This window comes from Dermacentor variabilis, chromosome 11 (genome assembly GCF_050947875.1).
Source record: "Dermacentor variabilis isolate Ectoservices chromosome 11, ASM5094787v1, whole genome shotgun sequence".
Taxonomy (NCBI): Eukaryota; Metazoa; Arthropoda; class Arachnida; order Ixodida; family Ixodidae; genus Dermacentor; species Dermacentor variabilis.
In genome coordinates, this window is record NC_134578.1 from 14092308 (window position 1) to 14105899 (window position 13592).

The following is a 13592-nucleotide window of genomic DNA, read 5'->3' on the forward strand; positions in this document are numbered from 1 at the left end:
TCACCAGTGGAAACCTAGTTACAGGCAGGCAAGAAATTAGTGGCTGGCCAGAGAAAAGCACCATGCCGGCATCTAGGCAGTGACAGGCGGCACACGCTTGGCGGCAAGCAGCAAGCAAGCAGCTAGGAAGCAGGGAGTAGCTTACTAGCGGCATGGCACCAAGAGAGCAGCAAGCGTGCAACACCATGCCTTACACTAGATGCAAGCAGGCGGAAGGAAGAGAAAGCATGATGCGTGTTAGTGTTTAATCACAATGCAATAGAAAGTGGCTCAATGTTGGTGGAAGCCCTAATAGGAAGCTAGTTGCACGCAGGCAAGGAATGACAGCATTTCAGAGGCATGCTTAATGCATTGATCTACATTGTGACAGGCGGCGAGCTAGTGGAGGGCATGTTATCGGTCCTGTAATCTCTGCGTCCTGATTCCTTGTTTTGAAAAATGCGCAAGTCCACGTGGCGATACCATTAATGGTGCGCTTGACCAATATCTGGTTCCGAATCCCAGAAGCCGTATGCCGTCGTTGCTGCTATCTCCCGACTGTAGCGATAGGTGTCGCTGACATCTCGAATATTTCTTTCGTTAGGCTTCGACTCGTTCGAAACGAGAGGTGATATCGAAAACACCACAAGGTTATCCATAATACTCTGTCGTCGAATCGGCCGAGACTGAGCGAAAGCCGTTTACACGGTCATTTGCTACAAACGAAGCGCATTTTACAAAAGCAACGCCAAGTTCAATTCGAAGTGGGCAGCCGCGACCGCCGCCATGTTTCACGCAAACTCCGCAAACCACGCAAAGACGACGTTAAATCTGACAAATAGCGTGCGTAGGCTACACGCTATGGGTCGTTTAGCGTTCTGCGCATGCCCAGTGTCGACCCGCTATCTTATAGCCTTCGCTAAACAAACTGTCGATTGTCTCGTTTCCAGCAGCGCACGATTTTGCGCGCTGTGCACGAGGACTCCTGACTGGCGGCATAAGTCAGTACTACACGAATACTGAGGCAGACAAGCGGATCACAGAGCATGATCGCGCGCTGGAACACAGTAGGAAATGACGCAGTTTCGGTGTCTGCGCGCACAACAGCACGACGTGGGAACAAGCAAACGAAACGAAAGTACATCTCTCCCGCTGCGGTGCGAAGTGAAAACAAGAACACGCGGACATTCCGTTTGTGTTTTATTATTTCTCCAAGCTCTAATTTGTCTATTCTAGCAACAAAGTACACAAATAACAGACAAGTGACGTGCCAAAACGAGCGACTTCACAGTGCGAACACGTGTACGTAGGCGCACTAGCACATTTACGTCATCCTCCGGCTTGGACCGCGAGGAGGAAAAACGGTGTTCCGTGTGAAATTTCAGACCTTTCCGCGGCGCGTAGCGATGTAACACTTTGCAGACGTGATCGTTATCGCGCATTCTACGCTCTGCGCTTATCAACTCAATATGGCCGGGAACACCGCGAAGCGCAATGTGCCTGTAAAGGATGCCCAACCGCAGGTAGAGGCACAATGCGGCAAAGCCGCCGTACGGCATACAGTTGCGAAATTAAGCAAGTTCACTTGGGACTAAGCAGGGCTCCATCGGCGCGATTACGGGAGGCGGTTTTTCACCAGTTCCCACCAGAAACGAGAATTAGTTACTGAGTAGACCGAATTAATCTTACGGGCATTAGTTCCACTAGATTCGAAAATTAGCAACACTGCACCATAACCTGCCCTATCTGCGGCATCGGCTCACCTGGAATGTCGATACTAAAGAACGCTGACCCTAATTAGGCAAAGAAATTAATCACAATAACCGAGAGATTAGAGAGGCTCAAAACGGGTAAATTAGGTGACAAAATGCTAATCACTGTAATCGGAAGACTCGGAAGAAGGCCATACAGAACATAAGGTCAGAGGACAGTGACATCGTACCGAAAAAGTGCGGGCGGAAACACAACGCGCACACTACCGCGGGCTAAAACAAATGGAAGAACTAAGTAAGGAAAATTTGAGAGCGATCGTACAGGAAAATCCCTGCTCGAATACCGCCAGAGCAACAATATGCAACCACCACCAAACGTCGCCGGCGCGTTCGAGCAGACGGGCAGAGCCATCAGTGAGCGGTAAAAATCGCGGAACTCTGGAAAGGTGCAATACACGCCGTAGCTCCACGAAGCTAGTACAAAAACGGCGTTAATTGCTGTACTGGGAGGAAAAAATAAAAAATAATCACCCCAAAAGATTTCGCCAGACGTTCCACTCCGTGAAGGTGGATGGCCAACCAGCGAGACTGTACGGATGTACACAACACAGAAATACGCGAACACGAGAACAAGCACACATCCAAGGCACCGTACGTGTTAACATTGGCCAGACAGGCCTCCGTGTCAGCGCACGCCTCACGAGAGCGCAGGAATTCGCTAAACGGCGCGACATGTTATCATCGTGCCTGACACTGTAAATTCGTGTCCGTCTTCGGAAACACGGTCATTTTGTTCCGTCACCCTAACCAAAACCACGCGAGAAGCCTATCATATCACCAGGAACGCCGCACGTTTGCAAGTCAGCCATGATTATTACTGCACGACAAAGAATTTCGTTTTATTAATCCACGTTAACACGTGCCTTGGATGTACGCTTGTTTTTGTACCTCGTCATGAAATGAGCGATGCGTCTATTTTCTATATATTGATTTTTCCCATACGTGCATTAAACATCAGGAATGAGTAAGCACGTCATCTTTTTTTTTTTTTTTTTGTAAACGACCCACAAGCACTTGAAGCTCTATAACGGCAACATCACACCGCGAGCTGAAGAAGAAACTAAAAAAGTACATAAAACTTAAACTGAAATAATTTGAATAAATTCGTTAAAATTTTTGACAAATAAAAAATAGGAAAGCTGTCTTCGCCCGGTAAATGTTACGCATTTTAAAGGCAAACATCGATAACCATGTAAAAGTCGACAATTACACGAAGGTTCGTAATTCTATAATTTCAGTAAGCACTCACAAAAATTCGGTAACGGTCGCATAAATTCCGGTAAACGTTCGCTTACCAATTAAATTAAGCAAGCACTGTGTCGCGCGCCCGCACTGCAACCAACGAACAACCCGCTCGATGACCACTGCGCACTCTCAAAACACGCCGGTAGGATCGAGATCGCCGGCAGCGGTGCTGCCTCTAGGTTACACGGCGAGAACAAAGCGCCCAATATAACAAGAACCTGTAGGCGCTCCTTCGCTATAATTTTTTTCATTTGTGTCAAAAGTGCACGTGCGATGACGTCACTCACTATGTTATCGTGCTGAGGCCTTGGTGGTCGATATTTCGCCATGGAATTTCCCTTGCGGAGGCTCGACGGGGAAAGTGGATAGAGGGTCTAAGATTGCGGTGAAGCCCGCCTCCTGAAACCATGAGTTCGCGGCACTGAAATATTTCTAGCTCGGCTGTATTAATGATTCATTACGCAAAATAGAAGTGAGGCGTGCAGACAGGACACAAGAGTAGAGAAAGACAACGCGAACGCCAACTATCAACTGAAGGGAGCACTGAGGCGAATAAAGAAAGAAGACACAAAACTCATCTGCGCATGCTCAGGAATGGTAACACCACGTGTCAATCGGGTACACGTGCCGGTCTACGTGAGAGATAACTGTTAAGGCACTTAATCTCTTCCTTATGTAATCGAAGGCTGACTCACGCACGCACTTCCACCATTGTAGATATGCCATGCCTCTACCATAAGCACCATTGTAGATATACCATGCCTCTACCATAAGACGCGTCTTATGGTAGAGGCATGGCATATCTACAATGGTGGAAGTGCGTGCGTGAGTCAGCCTTCGATTACTTTACATAAGGAAGAGATTAAGTGCCTTAACAGTTATCTCTCACGTAGACCGGCACGTGTACCCGATTGACACGTGGTGTTACCATTCCTGAGCATGCGCAGATGAGTTTTGTGTCTTCTTTCTTTATTCGCCTCAGTGCTCCCTTCAGTTGATAGTTGGCGTTCGTGTTGTCTTTCTCTACTCTTGTGTCCTGTCTGCACGCCTCACTTCTATTTTGCATGATGAATCCTTACCAACTAGCTCAGCTTTCTGTCGTTCTATATTAATGAGCTGATTTGAAACATTTTTGTCGCAGAACGCTCCCTAGAGGGAATACGTAACAGCTTCCAGCATATACCCAAAATTTGACATGGAGCCTGGGGAGGGGCCCTTTAAACATCAACGACGATATCTGTTATCTAGATATCGCGACTACTTCTGAAAAGCACGTTCCACCAGTAACAAACAAAAGAACAGAGCGCGAGAGCTACAGGCCTCAATAATGAATGTAAGATGCGCTGTACGCAGAAAGTCGCAACAATCAAAACGAGAACTTCTATCAAACAGAACGTAGCTATCATAATCATTACGCATAACCAAATCAAGACTTACAGGACTCCTCAGCAGGCCACACAGCAAACTTCGGTTACAATAGCTGAGATGGAAATATTTCAGTGCCGTGAACCCATGATTTCAGAAGGCGAGCTTCACTGCATAGCGCGACACTCCATTCGCCCCGACCACGGAGTAAGACATGTAGGAGGTGAAACTCCCGTCAGCGCGAGCGAGCGCGGGCGACCAGATAAAGTCACAAATGTCGCACGCGCCGACGCTACCGTATGCTGTGGCGGCACCATGCGGCGCGTCGCAGAAGCCGCAGCGGAAAAAAAAAAAAGCAGCGCCGGCAGGCGGCTCGGCGGCTCCGCCCACTCCGTGGTAGAAGTCAGGCGCGCGCGGCCGAACGGGGGCAACACGCTCAACCGGTTGCCCTGGCAACCGAAACGGCGGTAATTTCTTCCCATGCCGCCAGCATGAAAACATATCCGCGGGCTTGTGACCTTTACTGGTCGCCGCAAACAGCGGAGTTTCCACTCCTAAATATTTCTTGCTTCGTGGCCCCGACTAGCCTCCGCCAGCGAAATTCCCTCCCTGCATTCTCCCATACCGGAGCTCGAGGATCACGTGACGCAACGTCACGGGCCCCGCTTTCTCTTTTTTTTTTTTGCGGCGAGGCGCACTTCCGCTGACGGCGTCGCGTGCGAGCTGTTGCGATTGTCTCGTTTCGCACAGCGCACGATTTCGCGCGCTGTGCACGAGGACACCTGACTGGCGGCATAAGTAAGTACTACACGAATACTGAGGCAGACACAAACGGATCGCACAGCATGATCGCGCGCTGGAACACGGTAGAAAATGACAGTTTCGGTGTCTGCGCGCACAACAGCACGAAGTGGGAACAAGCAGACGAAACGGAAGTGCATCTCTCTTACTGCGGTGCGAAGTAAAACAACACGCAGACATTCGGTTTGTGTTTCATTATTCCCCTAAGCTTTAGTTTTTCTATTACAGCTGCAAACTACACGAATAACAGATGTTGGCTCGAATAATTTTCGAATGACGTGTCACGAGTGACGTCACAGTGCGAACACGTGTACGCAGGTGCACTAGCACGTGTACGGCATCTCCAGCTTGGAGCGCGGCGGCCGCGAAGGAAAAACGGCGTTCTGTTCTAAATTTCAGAGCTTTCCGCGGCGCGTAGCGGTGTAATACTTTGCAGACACAATCGTTATCGCGAATTGTACGATCTGCGCTTGTCAGCTCAAAATGGCCAGGCCAGGTGAGGGGCCCCTCTAACCGTATAGTGCAATGTGCCTGTAAAGGATGCCCAACCGCAGGTAGATGTACGATGCGGCAAAGCCATCGTACGGCATACATTTGGAAAATCAAAGTTCACTTGGGACTAAGCAGGGCTCCATCGGCGCGATTACGGGAGGCGGTTTTTCACCAGTTCCCACCAGAAACGAGAATTAGTTGCTGAGTGGACCGAATTAATCTTACGGGCATAATTAGTTCCTATACATTCGGAAATTAGCAACACTCCACCATAACCTGCCCCATCTGCCCTAACGAGATACGCAACCACCACCAACGTCGTGGAAAACGCGGGCGCGTTCGAGTCGAGTCGGGCCGAGCCAGCAGTGAGCGGTAAAATCGCGGCACTCTGGAAAGACGCAATACAAGCTGCAGCTGTAGGAAGCTACTACAAAAACGGCGTAAACTGCTGTGCTGGGGGGGGGGGATAAAAATAATGACCCCAAAATATTTCGCCAGACGTCCCCCTCCGTGAAGATGGCCAACCAGCGAGACTGTACGGATGTACACAACACAGAAATAGACAAATACGACAACAAGCACACATCCAAGGCACCGTACGTGTTAACATTGGCCAGACAGGCCTACGTGTCAGCGCACGCCTCAAGAGAGCAAGGCGCATTGTAAATTCGTGTCCGTCTTCGGAAACACGGTCATTTTGTTCCGTCACCCTAACCAAAACCACACAAGAAGCCTATTGTATCACCAGGAACGCCGCACGTTTGCAAGTCAGCCATGATTATTACTGCACGACAAAGAATTTCGTTTTATTAATCCACGTTAACACGTTCCTTGGATGTACGCTTGTTTTTGTACCTCGTCATGAAATGAGCGATGCGTCTATTTTCTAGATATGGACTTTTTTTTCCATACGTGCATTAAACATCAGGATTGATAAGCACGTCAATTTTTTTTTTTTGTAATCGACCCACAAGCACTTGAACTCTAACGGCAACGTCACACCGCGAGCTGCACAATAAAAACAAATTAAATTAATGAAATTTAGATAGACAGCTAATTTAAAAATTCATAAAAATTTTCGACATCGAAAATACGAAAGCTCTCTTCGCCCGGTAATTGTTACGCATTTTAAAAGCAGGGACGGCCGGGAAACATCGATAACGATATAATTCCTAATTCTATAATTTCCGTAAGCACTCGCAAAAATTCCGTAATAGCTATACAAATTGCAGTAAACGTTCGCTTACCAATTAAATTAAACAAGCACGGTGTCGCGCGCCCGCACTGCAACCAACGAACACTTGCCTCGATGACCACTGCACACTCGAAACGCGCCGTTAGGGTCGAGATCGCCGGCAGCGGAACGCTACCGAGTCGTGCAGCCTAAACGTTACACGGAGAGAACAAAGCGCCGACGAAGCCACCTGCCATCTCAGCCCGTCCGTTCTCGTTATGCGCGCCGCAGAAACAACTTTTCTCCTAAAAAAATAAATAAAAACCCTTCAGCTAATACGCGCAACAAACCCCTCATCGCTTCGGTCACCTAACAGCTGAAACAAGAGCTCCGCTAACATAGCCTTAGAAGATGAGGAATAAAATGCCCAAGTGCAGCTACAATTTTAAATAAACCGCTTCCCCGAACGCAAATAGCCAACTCACCTTCGTTGCGCCGCGTCGAAGCCGCTCGTAGTCGCATCTCGAGGTCGGTCCTTGTCCGCAAGACCCTCTCCCACGTCGACAGCGAACGGGCCATCAAGAGTTCCACACGACACGCACGCGATCAAGGTGTCTCCAACAAAGACCGTTGGCCGGTGCCAGCTCTTCCCGCCAAAAGTTCGGTGGGTCCTGCAGCGATCTCGACGTCTGCACACCTCGGAGGCCAACGGTCGACTGGGGTGCCGATGCCACCGGGGGCCCGGGTTTATATACAGGTCTCCCTAGGGCAGACCGTTATAGGTACCGCAGCATTTGAACCGCAAGGCCCAGGAGCGTATAGCAGTCGCGAAGCCTGGGGCGCGCTTGTGCCCAGAACAATGACCTTTGACGCCCGACAAATCCCTAGGCGGGAAACACGTCCGTTAGTGATTAGCCGGGCGGCGAAATTTTCCGCGCCATCGAATGAAATAAACTCTCTCGCGGAGTTTGCGCGACGGCAAGCTCTCCTGGATTCGGGCCGACGGTCTCCTTAGCGGGAAGGGAGGGCGATTTCGTGAGGTTGATGCAGATTTGCAGTTGTTGCGGGTGAAAAGACATTATTCGTTCATTTAATAAACGACAAGCGCTCGTGACTGATCGCGAGCGAAGAACAAATTTTCCCGCATGTTTGGACCCAAAGCAGCGGCGCAATTTTTTTTTTCTTTTTTACGCCAGCAACCGATTGCATTTCACGCAGACAGACGCGGCGAGGTTACGTCGACCGCGAACGAGCAGAATCCTCGGCGGAGAAACCAAGATGGCGAAAGCCGAGAGGGCCGAAGAGGCCGACCACCATGCCTTAATTGAAATCGCGGTAAACGTAATTGCAAAAACGGCTCGAAATGTTCAGACATTACAGGCGACGAGACAGGTGCGCACAATTTCACTCGCCGACGAGTGCCATTCGAACCCCAGCGCTCGCGTGCCGGCGCAGCCATGTCAGAAAGTGCAAGTTAGGAGGACGCGCCATGTCCGGAAAACCTCCGCGCGGACACAGCGGCCGCCATTGTGCGGGCGAGCCGTCGGCGGAGGTCCGCCATCTTGGCCGCCGAACGCACAATGCAGCCGAACTCACGAAGCACTGACGCGGAACAGACGACAAACAGACCGCACCAGCGCAGACGACAATCAATGCGTAATACGTACACGTACTGGCGCGATCAAAACTTTGGGCACCACTGCATCAGCAAAAAATTTGAATATATTCAAGCGAAGCTCCGCGGCCTGGAATTCGTTTAACACATCGCATTTAGTCAAACACGCGCGCGTACGCGCGCGCTCTTGATTTCAGCCCAGGCTGCGAAGAAAAAAGAAAGAATCGCGGCACCTTCGGTCCCCCAACTTTTGATCGCGACTGTACATAACAGCTGATAACGGCAAACAATAACGCGCTTATCCCAACCACTGCACCGCTATTAATTATCTCGTCGCTATTTGTCACAGGCCAGACCTTGTGCACAGTTACCTTTGGTCCCCAAACATTTGATCGCGACTGAACATAACAGCTGACAACGGCAAATAATAACGCGATAATCCGAACCACTGCACCGTTATTAATGATGAATATTCTCGCGACTCCCCTCGCTTCTGTCACGGGCTAGACATTGTGCATTCTTTTTTTTTTTTTTTTTTTGCGCGCCCTGCGAAGTGTCGCATTAGCACGCAATCAACTCGACACGCACATTGTAGGCACGTGCAGTGTGCGAGCAAGTGTCCTTACGATACCGAGTAAAACACCAGCTGCGTTACGTTTTGAAAGCAACTCTCACCTGCGTTAAGGCTGCGTCGAGACTCGTAGCTCGCACAGCTGGGCCCACGTCTTCGGGTCTGTCCTTGTTCACGAGTCCAAGTTCATCAAAAAAACAAAAAGAACGATAGAGAAAAGGCCGCTCGACTTCCAAAACGACGCGCTACATCTCGGATGGTGATGAATTCGGTTGCCCCGGCGCACCTGCCTTTCCCGCCAAAAGAAACCAGCCGTTTTTCTTTTCTTTTTTTCTTGCGATTTCGGGTCTCTCGCGCTCGCAGCCCGATCTCACCTTCACTGCGTCCGCCTTCGATCGGGAAAGGTTATCGTGACCCACCATCGGTAACAATTCCGGGTTCTTGAGATCCACCGAGCTCTCCTCGATCAGCAGACGGCGGACCGACTCAGTTGAATTACAAGCTCGAGGAGTCTCAGGCGCGCCGAAGTTCCTACGTAACTTCTCTGTTATCACGGCGCGGTCAGTCTCGGCCACTTCGCCGCCTGAACGTCTTCAAACGCACCATTCGGACAATTTCGGGCGACGAGCGCGATCAAGTTCCGCGCGATACAGCTCCACATGTTATAGTCGCAGTCGTGACAACGGTTTGAAAATGGCACCCATGGCCGCCACGGCCTCCCGCAGTTCAGACGATTGACCCAATTATCCCTAGACGTGTTGTTTACGGAGCCCGGCAATCCGAGGTGGCGTGATTCTTTGATATCCCAGAACCCTCTGCTCTGATATCTACGAAGGCTTGAGGAGGTGAACGACCCGACGACGTAGCGTCCCTATGACGATTAGGCGTCCTCAAGATGGCTAACAAGTCCCTGTTTCTTCTGGGCGCTCCTCCGGGAGTGGAATTTTTCCACCCGCGAATGTGCGCCTCTGTTTTCTTTCTCTTTTCTGTACTTTCTTTTTTATTTATTTGAACAGCGTGGCTCACGTTAGCTGGAACGCGCGTTATATGGGTTCTGTGCGCGCTCGTGGTTGCAGGGTCCCTTCCTTTAGCAACACGAAAATGCTCCAGGACGGTTCGCTAAGCGCGGACTTACAAAATAGAAAAACTTTCGGGCTGATAACGCTCGATCGGCGCGTTCCTGGACAGGAACCACGAAATCTGTGCATACGTACGGTGACAGAACCATGGGGTGATTGTCACATGGTTTGGAGCGCTTGCTCTTGATAACGGGTCTTGAAGCAACTCTCTGCCTCTTTGCGGTTACTTGCTACAGCCTTCTTGACAGCGAATAACTTTGTTTGCCTCTTGCGCTAGTGTTCGTCGCTGGGGATCGGCCGGTGGATTTGCGATGCAAAACCGCCGATGACAAAGCTTGCGTACTCTCACGACAGCAAGTTACGGGGCGCGTTCTTAGCCGAACGACAGCGTCATAGCTCTTTGAGGCGTACTTGCTAATTCGCGTGTGCTTTATAGGTTTAGACGTAGATGCGGCACTGGGGCACTCAAAGAAAAACGAGCGATCGCCCGCTCGTTCGCTGGCTCGTTTCGTTGACGCTTGCTTAGTCGTTCGCTCGGTCACACAGTCATCTCTTGCAAGCGTTGTTTCGGAGCGAGCGCAACCGTCTTCAATGCATGCACCTCTAGATTACTTTTGGTGAGACTCGTTTACTCGTTGTCACTAACCCGAAGGAGTAAAAATAATTTATCCAACGTAAGCACTCAGCGCTCTTGTTTGAGCATGAGTCGATCGCCGTTGCCGCTTCGCGAACGAATGCTGAAAAGCCGGTTTCATTTTCTGTCTACTCAGAGTCCCGACTCGATTATTGGCCGCGCGCGTTGTTCTGTCGACTGTGAGGCATGACACACATGTAATGGCATCATGGCGCCCGGCCATCTGCGATCGTTTGCGCGTGCCTAGAAGATTGACAAGCACGCACGCAGGCTAGCTCGTAGGTGGCACTGTAGCTTGTGATACTCTCTTATCGAACCTTCAGAGCAGCGATCTTTCGTGCTGTCTGCCGTACGTCATAGCTGATGCACGCCGCGTATTCACCTGGTAAGGACAGCGCGGATTATTGAGGGCCTGATTGTGGCCGGGAGGTTAGCGCTTGATCGTAAACGTGCTATTTGCAACCATTCGCAACAAGGTCTTGTGACCGACAAAGTGGGCAGGCGGGAGCGCTGAGGTACTGGTCTTGTAAAAGGAAAGGCTAGAGCAAAGGCAGAAGAGAGAAGTAATCTCAGGAAAGTTACAGTGGGCGAAAAATTTTGGCAACTGATGGTCACTACTATGAAGACATATATTCGCACTCCATAACCCCCCCCCCCCCCCCTACGTTACAGCCCTGACGAAAACACATGTGCAGGAATTTCGAACATTGCCCCTGCGGCCACTAATCGAACTTCACCGCAGTGCACTGGAACACCGCAGTGAAGCAGCGTAACTTAATGGGCAACATTTCAAAACATGATATATCAGAAGGGCGCCCGAATTACTACAACTTTCAGTTAGCAAGGTCGAGAGGGTGCGCCCCTTTTATTAACAAGCGTATTTACGGCACTTAGGCGCAACGTCTTTGCTGCATTACAGCAGTGTTTTGGTCAGGATTAAAACACCGCTATAACGCAGCAGGGAAGCTTCGAATAAGTGCAGTAAGTAGGCATATTATTTGAAGTGCGTAATCACTCGATGTTGCTAACTGAAAGTTATTGAGATTCGGGTGGTTTTTTGAAATATCATGTTTTCAAATGCTGCCCAAAGAGTTTACGCTGCTGCACTGCGATGCTCCGGTGCACTGCGGCAAAGTTCGGCAGATAACCGCAGGGGCAATGTTACAAAATTCCTGGGTACGGCTTTCGTTTGCCGAACACAGAGTCGCAATTTGTTTTCAACGAGAAAGAGTGAAGCGGAACTTTCAGTATACCTCAGGCAGCCAACGTCGCACTGGGCTGAGCATGGTGGCTGAACGGCAACTATAGGAAGGAATGGTTTATGCACCGTTGTCGATGCAATCGAACGTTTCAACCTACAGGCGCCTGTTTCGTGGACTCAGCTCTTCGTCTCGCAGTGGGTTTATGCGCGTCCACTGCCAGAAATACCAACGATTGTATTCCAGGTACGGGGCCGACCGACTCCGCAAGCGTTTATTTTGCGTTTCACTGAACGCTTCCAGGTCGTCTTTTGGAAGGTGAACATAATCTGGTTTAATGGCGCAAAAGGCCATTCTGCGCCTGCCACAAGATATTAAGCAATCAAATATTAAAGCGGCAAAAGCTGAGTTACGTTATAGTCTGTGCGAAAAACCGGTTTCTTCTAAAAAGCTCAACAAGTCAGTGAAGGGCACTACCGGATCATCTCTCAGTATTGAGGCGGGGTGTAAAGTTATATGTCGGTTATAGAGATTCTGTAAAAGCTTCCGTCTTGGTGTTTCAGTACGTGGACATCTCAATAATGCGCATTACTGTAAGTGGTTCATGGCACTTCTCGCAAGTTGGCGGGTTTTCGTTTTGTAGTAAAAAATTGTGTGTCAGGCGTGTATGCCCAATTCGAAGTCGACATAAGATCACCTCACAGAAGCGTTGCTGGTGACTGCACGACTTCCACTCTCCTAGCAGGAGTTTTATTGCGTGTAACTTGTTATTTATGCAAGAGGCCCATTCTAGTTAAGATGCCAGGGCCTTATGAAAGGTCACGTCTGGCTGCGCGGACAATCGAGCAAGCGCGACAAGAGAGGCGAGAAAAAAAAATGTGCCACCCTATTCCGGCTGTGTTGAAACCTTGTCGAAGAGGTTAGTGAGCGCTTCCACGTTCACTAAAAACGCCCGCTATGTCGGCAAACATCGCCCAGAGCTACGAGCCTCGTCTGCATGGCACCTAATCGGCAAGTGCATCGAATCGCGCGTGAATCGAATGAACCGAAAATTTGCGGCTCGCTATCTCCCACCGACGACTTCTCAAGCACGAGCAGAGTGAATAGAGCCATTGTTGACGAGATTTATTGGCATCCCCTTTGAAACAGTGCGGTTCGTGCAGTTATGTCCTGCTTGGGCTAATCAGGCATCCCATACGTGCTTTCAGTCTAGGATTTTGCCTAATTATTCTGCTTTTCTCTCAGCACAATGGCTTACGGGCATCTACCTTGCACCGTTACCTATGTCTGTAACGCGTTAGGTCTTATCAACCTGTTCTCCGCCTTTTTTTTTTCGCCAATACCCTAAACATATCTTGCTTACCTCTACTGCTGACAGGTTAATGCTCAATCTACCTTGCACGATCATTGTGTATGTTCTCTTCAGTGCCACTGTAGGTCGGGTGGCTGCTGTTACTACAGGAGACAAGCCCCTCGAAGACGTTTGCTGCCAGGGGAAGATGCCTTTACAAGTGGAGGACGGCTTTATTTCTTCCTGTATTAAAAAAACTTTTCCCCTTCTGCCTGGATATTCAAACTCCCCCCTTACAAAGGGAAGACCCAGAAGCTCAGTTGAGTATACTTGCTGCATTCGCATGATGAAGGGAATCCAACACAAGATGAAAAG